This window comes from Hyaena hyaena, unplaced genomic scaffold (assembly GCF_003009895.1).
Source record: "Hyaena hyaena isolate Hyena2069 unplaced genomic scaffold, ASM300989v1 scaffold_148, whole genome shotgun sequence".
In the NCBI taxonomy this organism is placed as follows: domain Eukaryota; kingdom Metazoa; phylum Chordata; class Mammalia; order Carnivora; family Hyaenidae; genus Hyaena; species Hyaena hyaena.
In genome coordinates, this window is record NW_024080780.1 from 657,501 (window position 1) to 671,510 (window position 14,010).

Consider the following 14,010-nt stretch of genomic DNA (forward strand, 5'->3'; position numbering starts at 1 on the left):
TCCCGTCCAGTTTTTTTTTTATTTTAAATGTTTTATTTGTTTTTGAGAGACAGAGAGAGAGAGAGAGAGAGAGAGAGAGGTGGAAAGAGAGGGAGATACAGAATCAGAAGTGGGCTCCAGACTCTGAGCTATCAGCACAGAGCCCAACTCAGGGCTCGATCTCACAAACTGTGAGATCATGACCTGAGCCAAAGTTGGATGCTTCACCTAATGAGCCACACAGGTGCCCCCATTTCCATCCAGTTTTAAACGCATTTATACTAACAGAATGGAGAATGAATGCCTATTGGCATTTGGACCTTATAAAACCCAATGAACACAATAATGATGCTGATGGAAATATCCTAGCAGCTGCCATTTACAGAGTGCTTGCTTGGTGGCACATGCTGTTCTAAGATCATGACTTCTCCCCACAACTCTGTGAGAGGAACACTATTACTTCCCAGCTTACTGGTGACGAGCCTGGCACACGGAGAGGCTAAGTCACTTATCCTGGGAGACACAGGGCTGGGAGAAGAATCGAGACAGCTAAACAAGCTCAGGGCTATGATCCTAACCATCACTCCATCATACTGACACCAACCCTTCCTTCACTCTGAATTAGATATTGCAGTTGGTGCCAAATGCTTACCTGAAACAGGATTAGCTGGTCAGATCAAAGAGAACATTTGGATAAAGACTATTCTTTTGAGAAATTCCAAAGATCCTCAGGTAAAGATTAATTTTTATGCAGCAATGTGTAGCAAACACTACTAGTATACAGACAGAGGCTGAAGTCACCACATATCTGGGCCACGGTAAGAAAATGAGGGTAAAGGGAATCAGGCCACTTATGCGCGGCCAGCAGCACTGCACAGCATGGCAGAGGGGACAAAGGAAACCTTCAAGCGTAGCACCGCGTGTGCTCTAGTACGAAACTCAGGTGCCAGCTCCCCCTTCACCAGTGTGGTAGAAATGCCAAGAGGCTCTCAACAGCGGCCTTCTAAAGATTTGGACAAGGATGTTTATGGCTTCTTTTATACATAGGACAATGCATCAGCCCAGTATCTTTAACCTGTCCAAGATTCTCACTCACTTCTCAGCTGCAGGATTACTTTATTTCTGCATAAAGTTTCAGCTATGACTCACCGCCGGTATTTATAGAGTGGCATACGCCAAGTTTTGTAAGTTTTCTAAGGTTCTGGGCTTTTGATCTGGTGGTTTTTAGGAGGTGAGTGAGAGAATAAAAACTGGTCATTAAACATGCTAGTCTGTACAGCCCATGGATGTTCTATACCAGTGCCTACACACCCATGCACCCGCGCGCACACACTGAGAATGGAATCCTCACAAAGAGGCAATATTTAACTGTGACAAAGCTGTCTTCTGTTTGCATTCTGTGGGCAAGCAGGTTTGCCATTACCTCCCCGTGCCCCCCCGATAGCATTAGTCTCTTTTTTTTTAATTTTTTGAACTTTTATTTATTTTTGAGAGAAAGAGGGAGAGAGAAAGAGCGCACGCAAGCATAAGAAGGGGAGGGGCAGAGAGCGGGAGAGAGAGAATCCCAAGCAGGCTCTGCACTCTCAGCACAGAGCCCAGCGTGTGGCTCGAGCCCACGAACTGTGAGATCATGACCTGAGCCGAAATCAAGAGTTAGATGATTAACTGACTGAGACACCCAGGCGCCCCTGCTATTATTAGTTTAAATTATTGGCTTGATATTCTGCATGAAGCATTATTGTCTCACTGAGTAAACTGTTGAGAGCACAATACAAGACAGGCACAAGCAAATCAGGAAAGAGTCAAATGGTGTCATCAGTGGGAGAAAGGATTAAAGAACTATATACTACCCTGCATTTATTTTGTCCTTCCAACTATAACCACGCTTTATGCCTAATACTTTTTACCTAATACAATACAGTAATAGGCTATAGAATATATGGATAAAATCGCAGTGTTTTAAAAATTTCTAGACTAAAGAGAGAAGAACAAAATACATTTTTCTAACTTGCTCATACAAACAATGCATGAGAGAGTCAGTGTCCATGCTCAGCCTTATTCTAGAAATCCAGATTTGTTGTAACTCAGGTTTTGTATCTATGGAAATCAGAGTAGCGCAAGGAGTCGTCTTCTTCTGCCCTTTCACCTACATGCACGAGGGGGACAAAGGGAGCTCAGTGAAAGGAGACATGGGTGCTCTTCTCCACTTGGCCTTCAGAGCCCTGGAAGGACCCTGCAGCCACAGAGGAAGACTTGTTGACGGTGCATTATAACTCATACATTCAGGCAACATTTACGGATCGCGTGAGGAACAGCCTCTTACATACACAGTACGACAGGCTCGAACATGCCTTCATACATTCTCTTATTGGCTTATCTCACAATTAAAAATATTTTTTAACGTTTATTTTTGAGAGACAGAGAGACAGAGCACAAGTTGGGGAGGGATATAGAGAGAGGGAAACAGAGAATCTAAAACAGGGTCCAGGCTCTGAGCTGTCAGCACAGAGCCCAATGCGGGGCTCGACCTCATAAACTGTGAGATCATAACCTGAGCCAAAGTCGGATGCTTCACTGACTGAGCCACCCAAGTGCCCCAATTTTTTAAAAGTCTTTAAATAGTGTTTGTTTATCTTTGAGAGAGAGAGAAAGAGAGAGGGAGAGTGTACGTGGGGGAGGGGCCGAGAGAGAGGGGGGAGAGAGAGAGAATCCCAAGCAGGCTCTACACTGACAGCAGGACTCAAACCCATGAACTGTGAAATCATGACCTGAGCCAAAATCAAGAGTTGGACATTCAACTGACTGAGCCATTCGGGCGCCCCCTCACAGCTGGTTTTATCTAACAATGCTGAGGCAACAGGGTAAGTATGGAAAATTCCTGCTCTGTAGAAAAGGAAAGCGAGGCTCAGAGAGATTCCAGGACTTGGCCAAGGTTTGTGACTGGCACACGCTGCAGCTCAGAGGAAAGGTCAGGGAGACCATTAGCCCCGCACTCTCTCGTCCTTCGATGCCAGGCTGACGGTGATGGAGGGGTGCGGGTGGGACACCCCTCGACTGTCAGTAGAGCAGGAAACGTGTGGGAGTGTCCTCATATAGAAACGTGTAAGGGGCGCCTGGGTGGCTTAGTCGGTTAAGTGTCCGACTTTCGCTTAGGTCATGATCTCGCGGTTTGTGGGTTCGAGCCCCGCGTCGGGCTCTGTGCTGACTGCCAGCTCAGAGCCTGGAGCCTGTTTCAGAGTCTGTATCTCCCTCTCTCTCTGACCCTCCCCTGCTCACGCGGTCTCTCTCTCTCCTAGAAATAAATAAAAATATTAAAAAAAAAAAAAAAAAAAAAAGAAATGTGTAAGTACCTGTCCAGCTAGGTAAGTACTGAAAATAATTATTACTGAAGGAAATCATTCTTTTTATGTGACGGCTCTTTGGTTTGGGGAGTTGGAGAGCATGTATATAAAAGGTGTGTGAGGTTGAGGTAAAACTTCTTGGGGCGCCTGGGTGGCTTAGCTGGTTGAGCATCTGACTTTGGCTCAGGTCATGATCTCACGGTTCGTGGGTTTGAGCTCCACATCAGGCTCTGTGCTGACAGCTCAGAGCCTGGAGCCTGTTTCAGATTCTGTATCTCCCTCTCTCTGTCCCTCCCCTGTTCACGCTGTCTCTCTCTCTCTCTCTCTCTCTCTCTCTCTCTCACACACACACACACACACACACACACACACACACACAGATTTTTTTTAATGTTTATTTATTTTTGAAGGAGAGAGAGAGAGACAGACCATGAGCAGGGAAGGGGCAGAGAGAGGGGGACACAGAATCTGAAGCAGGCTCCAGGGGGGTTCGAACTCACAAACTGTGAGATCATGACCTGAGCCGAAGTTGGACGCTTCACTGACTGAGCCACCTAGGCACCCCTGAAATTGTTGTTTTAAGCCATCATTTAGGAAAATATGAACATAAATGGATAGAAGAGTAAAATTCCTTACTACACATTTATTATTTAAAAGTAAAGTGTTAAGGGAAAAAAAGCCTGTTTCCTCTCTTTGTTTCCAATGGTACAGTCTTTGCCTTATTGGATGAATAAGCTTATTAGACGAATATTAGACTAATAAACTGCCCCTCCCCCATTATAAAAGAAACACAACTGTACAATTCTTGGTAATACTTTCAACAAGGAGTATAGTTCCTAAATGAAGAAAACCAAAGAATTTTCCCTTAGTTCATAAACTAAGACCTGAATAAATGGAGAGGCAAGCTATGTTCCTTGATGAAAAGACATAATGTTATAAACACATCAGAGGTCTTTCAGAATTCGTCGGGAAGTTTCACGGAGTTTCAGTTGAAATCCCAGTGATTTAGCAGTAGCTGGGTGGCTCAGTTGGTTAAGTGTCTTACTCTTGGTTTCGGCTCAGGTCATTATTTCACAGCCTGTGGGTCTGAGCCTACGTTGGGCTCTGTGCTGACAACATGGAGCCTGCTTGGGATTCTCTCTTTGTCTCTCTCTTTCTCCCCCTTTCCCCCAAATAAAGAAACAAACATTAAAAAACATTCCAGTGATTTTTTTTTCATTTGAAGCTGGGTAAAAGGATTTTCAACTTTATATGGGGAGGATGACCAAGGAAATGAGAAAAAGAAGGTTTCCCTTACCAGATATTAAAAGTTCCTGGAGAGAAAGCAACTCACAGAAAAAGAAAGGCTGATAGAGCATATACATCTACCACAACAGGAGTCAGGGAAATAAAAATCAAAACAACAAGACCACTATCAGATTAAGAACAATGTAAATGACTGATCAAATCCGGGGCTGATTAAGATGTGGCCCAATGGGAAATTTCATACAGTACTGGCTGCAATGTAAGTTGCTATAATCTTTCTTTTTTAATTTTTATTTCAATTTCTTAAGTTTACTTATTTTGAGAGAGACAGAGACAGCATGAGTGAGGGAGGGGCAGAGAGAGGGAGAGAGAAAGAAAATCCCAAGCAGGCTCCACGTTGTCAGCACAGAGCCCAATGCGGGGCTCGAATTCACGAAATCGCAAGATGATGACCTGAGCCAAAACCGAGAGTTGGACGCTTAACTGACTGGGCCACCCAGGAACCCCTACATGCTATAATCTTGTGGCAAAGGAATAGGTCAAGAGGTCTTAAAATTAAAAGTATACCAATTCGTTGATCCAGCAATCCCTCTAGGGAAATCTATCCAAGGAAAAGTACCAGTATGTAATGCCACACAAAGGTGTTCATGAAAGCATTCTTTGTAATGACTGACAAGTGACAACAATCTGTCCATCAATATAGGAAAGACCAAAGTACAGCACATGCATGTAGGGGAACGTTACCCAGCAATCATAAAGCATGAATTGGAACTCGATCTAGATACAATGAACTAGAAAGAAGCCCATACACAGTGGAAGTAGAGGCAGACTGCACCTTAAGCAACAGAGGATATTTTCAGTCCATTAAAAAATAAAAAAGAAAGACCTTCAAAAAGGTGCAAATACATTTGTATGGGCAGAGAGAAAGCTGGAGAGTGACACACCTACCCAATCGTCAATGCTGGTATTTCAGAAGAGAGAGGATTCAGGGGTGGGGGCTGGAAGGGGAACATTTTTAACTTTACACACACACATCTGTACTGTTCTACTTATGACAAAGAGCATATGCTACTTGTACAGTTTAAAATGGAAAAAATAAAAGGCAACTTCATTCATTAACACAGAACAAATAAAATGCCAATTCCTGAGGGTGCAAAGCTGACAGTCACCCTGCAAATGTTGGCACGTTTTTGTCACGCTCTTCGTGGTCACCTGAGACAATACCTCCTAGAAGAATTCCCCTTGTTCATTTTGCTTGAAAAGGCCGTGATTTATGAGAGTTTCAAACAGAAGGCTCAGGACTAGAACCTGTGTGCTGGGTACCACTGCCAGTATCCAGAATCGAGACGTTTGAGCAGGAAAAAAGAGGAAACTTCTCTCTGTTCAACTCACCCTCCTGCTGTGGCTCTTTTCAGCCCTTTGTGACTCTACTTCCCCCTTTTTGGACTGTAACATCTAAACCGCAATTTGTTTACAAAAAGGTAAGACAACAATTGGAACCCAGTGCCAGGAGAGCAACAGGTACTTCACCCAGTCTGCAGGGTGTGAGAAGGCTTCCTGGGGTCCCACCGACTCAGTTACTCCCCTGGCGAGACCCCAACCTGAATTTCCTCGCTGTGCTCTCTCTTAATCCCAACTGAAATGCCAACTCTGCCTTCTACCTTCTGCCCATCCTCGGAGATCAAGGTCGCCGTTTCTTCCTCGGGAACCCTCTGTAATTATTCTCAGCCGCATAACGGCTCCTGGCACAGGCTTATCTTCCACCATCTATTTATTCACAGAACTATTTCATTCTCAAACATACTTACTCAGCAGGGTATATTTGCCTGACACCTTGCTCTTTACTGACCAATGTACCTGATCCAGGGGGCCAAACAGATTGTGAAGCTGTTATAGCCGCCGTGTCACATGCGCTGACCCAAAAGAGCACGGTGCCAGGCAAACACACGACACTCACACTCGGATACTCAGGTACCTGAGTCTTTCTTTACATCCCTCAAAAACCTTAGAATTAGGGGGCTTATAAGAATAGCTACTTGCTGATTAACTGTCGTAAGGATTCAGGTACTTTTGCATGGAAGGAAGGAGGACAGACTCCAGGAGCTAAAGACGAAACAAGTGCTGAGCGGAAGATAGTAAAAAGGCCGTGAGAGAGAAACACAAAAGGCTGATCGTGGAACAGGTACACAGGTATAAACACGGCGGCACAGCCATACTAGCGGTACAGAGGGGAGAAGAATTCTAACTGATCAAAATGAGTCAAAAAGAGAACTTTAGAACAAAGGTATTACAGAAGTTGTGCAAAAAGAAAAAAAATAGATGGAGTTGGGCTCTGGATATAACTCCATCAAAATCACTGTCATCATACAAGACAGCCTTTCTGTAGGACTTTAAGAATTGCTCCATTTCTGGGGCGCTTAGGTGGCTCAGTTGGTTAAGCTCTGACTTCAGCTCAGGTCATGATCTCACGGTTTGTGGATTCAAGCCCTGCATTGGGATCTGTGCTAATGGCTCAGAGTCTGGAGCTTACTTCAGAGTCAGTGTCTCCCTCTTTTTCTGTTTGCACTCTCTCTCTCAAAAGTAAATAAACATCTAAAAATTTTAAAAAAGAATTGTTCCAACTTCAATGTTAGAACTGTCTTACCATTCTTGAGCTTCCTTATGGGTTCGATGCATTCTTTAAAGAGCAGATTTAATATTCTCATGGTGCATTAAACCCCCCGTTAAATTACTCTAAACCCATATTGTGTTCCCACAGTGGCAGTGATTGAAAAAAGCTACATTACTCTTCTAGAAAATTTTTGAGGTGTTCAGAATTCTGGCTTCATAAACTCTCCTTAATACTATGGAATAAACCAAAGTAAGTATTTCTTCTTATTTTACTGAGAGTAAAAAGGACTCTTCCAAGGTGATTTAAGTTTCTAAATGGCAAAGTTAGGATTTGAACAATTGTGCTTCAAGGATAGTAACAGATTTTCTCACTGTGTAAAATTAATTACTCTGTATATTTTAATCTGTTTTAAAGTAAGCTTTACAATGCCTTTCAATGGCTCAATATAGAATACGCTGTTTCCTCACAAGTTCAAATGCACTAAGATTTTCCCCTCGGTCTTTCTAAAAAGACCATTTCCACAGAAGAAAAAACATATTTCTTCATAATTGCTTCCTTTTATGTGAAGATGAGCATATACTACGTAGATAAAATAGGGCATAAACTATGATATCACCTAATTTCTAATCCTCTAAAACACATATGGAATTTAAGACTAATCCCGTATGACTGCATTGCATGTTTTCTTGGCTGATGCAAAAAAAAAAAAAAAAAAAAAAAAAGAAAAAGAAGAAGAAGAAGAATTAAGAGAAAAACACTGATCAGGGAAAAACAGGAAGTCCCAACTTTGAAAAACACTCCATCCACCTTCTATGCAAACCACAAAAAGATTAGACAAACTAAGTATTTGTTGACATTGGCTGCAGATTTCGAAAAGGAGTACAGCCTTAAAATATATCTGGAATGAGACGCAAATCTGTTTTCACGGGTTCTTTTCTTTTCCTTTCTTTTTGTAAAATACATTTTAAAGGCATTGCTAGGTAGAAATTTGAAATCATTTTCATATTCATCCTGTGTAGATCAGCAGAGTGTGTGGAGCTCCAGCTGGGGGTACAGGGGTCTGTGCCACGTTTCTCATGAGTTACTATGTTTCAGTTAAGCGTCCTGAAAATCCAGCAAGGTAGGGAGTCTTGGCTCCTGTAAAAGGTGGGGAGACTAAGGCTCATAGGGAAAAACACTTCCCCCCGAGCTCATAAAGCTATCAGTTGTGGATCTGAGAATCTGGCTTCTCCATCCAGCAAAGTCAGCTGGAAGGTATGGGGACCATCACTTTAGTCTGGGTTAGTGCTGTGTGGTCTTGGGCATGACCTCAGCTCCCTGAGATTCAGTATCTTCAGTAAAATAGGAATGCTCACCCAAATCTGTCTCCTGCATATCAGATTTAAGGGATTAACTGAGATCGTGTGTGTGGAAATAGCTAGAATCAAAGGAGACAAACCACCAACCCCCTTTTCTTCCCCCAAATAAAAACACCGGGCGAGACAACGGTTTGGGTGTCTGCCCTGATTTAAATCCCAGGACCTGGCACATCAAGGGCCTCCAAGGGCTCCGAGGGACACATTTTTGGTTCAAGGCAGACTAAAATTGGTCCTAGAGACCTGGGGCAGGTCTAAATATCTTCTGGAATTTATTTGCTCCTTACAATAGCCACAGCCCCATGGACAGAGTCAGGCCAACACTCCCTTCCTTGCTCACTAGGTCACACCCACATGGCCCCTCAGTGTGGTCTGGTGGGGTCTGTGGAGGGCCTGAGCTCTGTCTGGTAGATGCGCTCGCTCTTCTAGAGGCGACCATGCTGACCCAAGCTGCCTCTCCAGCTGGTGGGGAGGAGCGGGCAGCAAGAAGGGTAATTGAGGTAGTTGCCTCGTGAGCTGCACAGAAAATGCAAAGACATAGATCCAGTAAAGCCGTTCCCAAAGTGCCTTCTACACGGAGCCCCCGCGCTGCCCAGCCAGGTTCCCCCGGCTCTCATGACCGATTTCTGCCTCTCAATTTCTTGTTATCAAAATGGTTCCCTGGCTTAAAAAAATGAGCAGAAGGGGCACCTGGGTGGCTCAGTAGGTTAAGCATCTGACTTCAGCTCAGATCTGTGAGTTCGAGCCCCACGTCAGGCTCTGTGCTGATACCTCAGAGCCTGGAGCCTGCCTCTGATTCTGTGTCTCCTTCTCTCTGTCCCTCTTCTGCTCATGCTCTGTCTCTCTCGCCCTCTCTCAAAAAATAAACATTAAACAAAATTTTTAAAATAAAATAAATGAGCAGAAATTAATTTTGAAGAAACTCAGTCACACAGTCAAAAGCAGCAACTATGCAAAATCAGCCAAACTTCTCACCACTCAACATTTATCTTCATTAATCCGACAGTCTCCAAGGCAATGTACACGGGGCGTGCAAGGACACACTGGCTTTACATGTTCACCAGCAGCTTTCAGCGATAGCTCATTAGGGAGAAAACCTACCCAGGGCTCTAGCTGGGCCCTCGGAACTTCCACTCCGGTGAATCTGTGCAGCAGGTACTGCGCAGAGCTGGCCTGTTTGGCAACCTCCTGATTCACATGTATTTGTCCATCAGCTGTCATGTGGCCGGTGCCACGGAGCATACCAGAGGGACTTCCCATGAGGTCCCAAGGAGACCTCCCAGCCTCCAATGGAGGTTACAATGATAATCCGGGGCAGGTAAAGAGGGATTAAAGTTCTCAAAGGTGGTACAGCACAGACTGGCTGAGAGTCACACTTGAACGGCAGGAGAAGACAGGGGAGGCAGGGTGAGGGGTGGCAGAGAGGAGGGTGGAGGGAAATTAGGGCAGGTGGGGGTCACGTGATCCCAGACAGGTGGATTTAGGTTGGGTGTGACAGGCAAAGGGCAAGAACCAGAGCCTGTGCCTGCAGAGTCTATGAGGACTAATCTGGTAGGGATGTGTGTAATGGACTAAAATGCAAGAGAACAGCACTGGAAGCTGTTGGAAGGGAAGGGGGGTCGAATCCAGGACCCATGGCGCTGGCGGTAGGAAAGAAGGACAGGAGCCAACAGTTATTTTGATGCAAGAAATAAGATGTTTCTCATCTGCCTTGAGCAATGCATCCTGCGTCGGTCTCCCTGGGGGCGGGGCCTGTATCTAGGTTGTCAATCAATGTTGGTTTCGGGGTGGGGGAGTGGGGGGTTCCCTAGCTGAGGAGCAGCAGGTGTCACTACCTGGGGAATGGACAGCACAAGCTGAAAACTCTACCTGGGTCCGTCCGTAATCCAAGTCATGTAAAATAAAACAATACTTAGTTACAACGGGGTCCCAAACAAAAGAGAAGTGGATGTTCTTAAGTCTAAAGAGGGACATAACCCTGGGGCACCCGGGTGGCTCATTCAGTTAAGTGTCTGACTCTTGATTTCGGCGCAGGCCATGATCTCACAGTTCATGACCTTGAGCCTGCATTGGGCTCTGAGCTGACAATGCGGAGCCTTCTTGGGATTCTCTCTCTCCCCCTCTCACTGGCCATATTCTTTGTGGCCTTTCTCGCTCAAAAATAAATAAGCATTAAAAAAAACAAAGATAGGGAAAGACAGGTGGTCAGAGCCAGGATCCCCTAGACTCTCTCCGCCTTGGGCCCAACATCTGAGGATCCTGGATACCAAACCCTGAGGGGCCGTGTCTGCTGGCGGCCTGCTAAGGACTGCAGGGGATTGGGGCGAGGGGGACCCCCGGGCGTCCGGCAGCATGGTTCCCTGAAGGTAAAGCAGGCTAAGTGGTGAGCGGCACAGGGCGTGAGGAGGCAGGATCACCTGGAGGCCAGGAGGCCTGACCAGATTTACAAGAGGGCGGAACAGGTGATGGGCAAGAAGGGACCCCAGAGCAGCTCTCCACCTTCCTGCCCCAGCTCCTCACTTGAGAAACCCAATCCAGACCGAGTGTTTCCTGGAAGTTTGCAGGTGACACCTGGTGGCCCAGCTGGCTGGGTGGCCTCAGGCCACCAGCAAGGCACTGGCAGGGATGGTTTCCTGAGCGTTCACTCTCAAGTGGGGCAGTAAGTCCCCTCCCCTTCATTTGCCACCACTGCTTTTCTTTGTCATTGACTGTTGAACAATGAGTGGGGTGACTGCCCACAGGGGGAAAAATGTGTTTCCGTAAGCGGGAGAAGGCTTGTGGAGCAGTGGTGCATTCGGCTCCACAAAGCAAATGTGTTTGCTTAGCTAACACTTATCTGATGGCAAACGTCTGTAGGAATAACAGAAATATCACTAGGATCTGTTTACACTGGTGAGAACCAAATCCTGTGGGAGGTAGATGGAGGCTATGCGACTGCACAACTCTATTCTCTCAAGCAAAGGGTAAGTGGAGGTACACTCGGGGAAGTTTTAATGGTTTCAGGAAGGAAAGCCCTGTTGGGGAGGGTCCTGGGAGAGAGCCAGCCTGTTCTGGGGCAGCAAAACCCATTTTCAAAGGACATTGATTTTACCCCTGGTAGAGACCTGGACAAAAGCGGAGCTGCTCAGGCGGGAAGTGTAACCTGCAGTTTCCCGTGGGTCCAGCCCTGACCATGAACGAAAATAGCCACAGCGGGGGATGCACAGAAAGGCGGAAGTGAAGCCGCAGAGAAAGCCAGCCAGGAACTGCAGCACGCAGGCCGGCCTCAGGAGGGTACTCACGGGGCACTGAGGGTGCCCCAATTAAATGCCTTTTCTCTCCCTCTCCTTTCCCACCCTAATTACTCAATAGTTCTCCTTCCACAGAAAATCCTGTTGCTTACTGTGCTAAATCAGGTTAAAGATCAATTTTCCCAGGTTTACGACCTGCTGTAATTTGTAAATGTGTTGTGGTTAAAAGCCGACCCCCTATCGGCAGATCACTTCTTAGGTACAGTTTAATTGTTTTTCCCACAAAGGTGATGAACATAACAGACTTGCAGAGCTTGCTACAAAGCCTATAATAAACTTCTTAAATTTAAACAGACATGGCCTTAAGATCTGGATACCAGGGTTTGGAACTGACCAGTCTTCTTTTCTTGGAATTGCGTTAAGGTTGGATTTAGCACTCCACTGTCCTAGGACATTGAAGAAACACACGTTGCATTTGCTCAAGCATAAGGTGAGGCAACAGACATGGACAGAATTCCCCTTGTGCTTCTGGAGGTGAGCTCTCGTGTTTTCTTCGCTGTGCTTCTATTTTCTGAGGTAATGGAACCAGAGGCAAAGTGTGCTCTGCGCCACTTGGCTGAGTGACAGTTTTGTGTGCCTGGACTCAGGTCTGGTCCCAAGCGAATCCGCCGGGCCTCACTCATCACATGCTGCTGCGAGGAGCTGTTCTCTTCTGAAGCTGGATCCTTCATGCTTTGCCCAGAAACCTGGACCAGTTTCGGTGTGGCATGCTAACGGCAACAGGAAGTCTGGTCATTGATTTGGAGCTCCTCCCACCAAATAGCAAAATGCAGCAGGCTACCAGAGGGCAGAAAAAAACTGACACTGAGATCCGATCATGACCTACGCAACATTGTTGCTCACTATTTGAACAGGCAGCCTTTTCTGTATCTGGAAAAAAACAGACAAACCCAGATGCAGGTTTTCTTCTACACTAGAAGAATTCCCTTAACACTTAACCACTTTGTGGTTCTGAAACTCCTTTTAAGTGAAAATAAGTCAAGATCATGTGAAATTGATTAATGAGATGAAAAAACCAAGAAGGGAAGTGATGAATTCTTTAAGCAAACCTTCCCCCTTGTCAAATGAGAACTGTATTAGGGATGCTGCAAAAGCATTTTGGAGCGCAAATATATAAAAGCAAATACCGTGAGACGAACGCAGAGACTGTTGGGGTTGGTTAATTATTCCTTTCACCACGTGTCATCTTATTAGCGTTCTGTTCCTTGGAGCCTCAGATCAAATTCTACTGGACACCTTTTCCTTTTGGATTGTCAAGGTGGGTTGCAACTGATAAACTTCTTTCTGGGGCACCTGAGAGGCTTAGACAGTTAAGCATCTGACTTTGGCTCAGGTCACGATCTCACAATTCGCGAGTTTGAGCCCCGCGTGGGAATCTGCGCTGGTGTTAAGTCAGCTTAGGATTCTCTCTCCCTTTCCCCCAACCGCCCTCTCTCTGTCCCTCCCTACCTGTGTGCTCTCTCTCTCTCTCTCTCTCTAAATACATAAGCTTTAAAAAATAAATTCTTTCTATTGTGATATTTTTATTAAAAAATTAGCATCTGTGCCATTTGAGTATAATTTACTGCGCATATCTTAGATGATTTAACAGAATCACTAGCCTAAAAGTTTTTAAAAAAACTTTTTAATGTTTGTTGTTGAGAGAGAGAGTGTGTATTAGGCAGGGGAGGGGCAGGGAGAGAGAGAGGAAGAGAGAGAGGAAGAAAGAGAGAGGAAGAGAGAGAGACATAGGAACTGAAGTGGGCTCTGCACTGACAGCAGAGGGCCTGATGTGCAGCTAGAACTCACGAACCACAAGATCATGACCTGAGCTTCAGTCACTTAACTGACTGAGCCACCCAGGCGCCCCCTAAAAGCCTTTTTTCAAAACCATGTTGTTTCATTTACTTCCTACCTTTAGGATTCTATTAAACCAAGTCTTACTTAATAGGACCCTATTAAATGCATTCTTTAAGTCTTTAAATTCTCTATGACCCCCCCCCCCACCCCCGAAAACATGCTCTCGCTAGTTCCTAACCTGGTGATTACCAACACTTACTCTGAAACACCCTAGGTTTGGAAATCGAGAAACTCATGCAGCGTTTCTCACTATGTCCTCGGAACATGGCTTCTCCCAGATGTTAACAAGGGCTATATATAAAAAAAGCACTAGGCATGCAAATACCTTTAGGATTCAAAGTTAAACTTTT

General features: G+C 45.3%; 1 protein-coding gene and 1 long non-coding RNA gene across 5 annotated transcripts in view; one reads left to right on the top strand and one right to left on the bottom strand.

Annotated features, from left to right (window-relative positions):
* The window catches only part of ANKH (ANKH inorganic pyrophosphate transport regulator), a 138,610-nt gene that overhangs the window by 69,142 nt on the left and 55,458 nt on the right, over window positions 1–14,010 (bottom strand). The gene's annotated exons all lie outside the window — the stretch shown is intronic.
* LOC120236194 lies at window positions 11,426–11,952 on the top strand. Its single transcript, XR_005529597.1, has 2 exons — window positions 11,426–11,494; window positions 11,632–11,952. It is a non-coding gene; the product is annotated as an uncharacterized LOC120236194 (long non-coding RNA).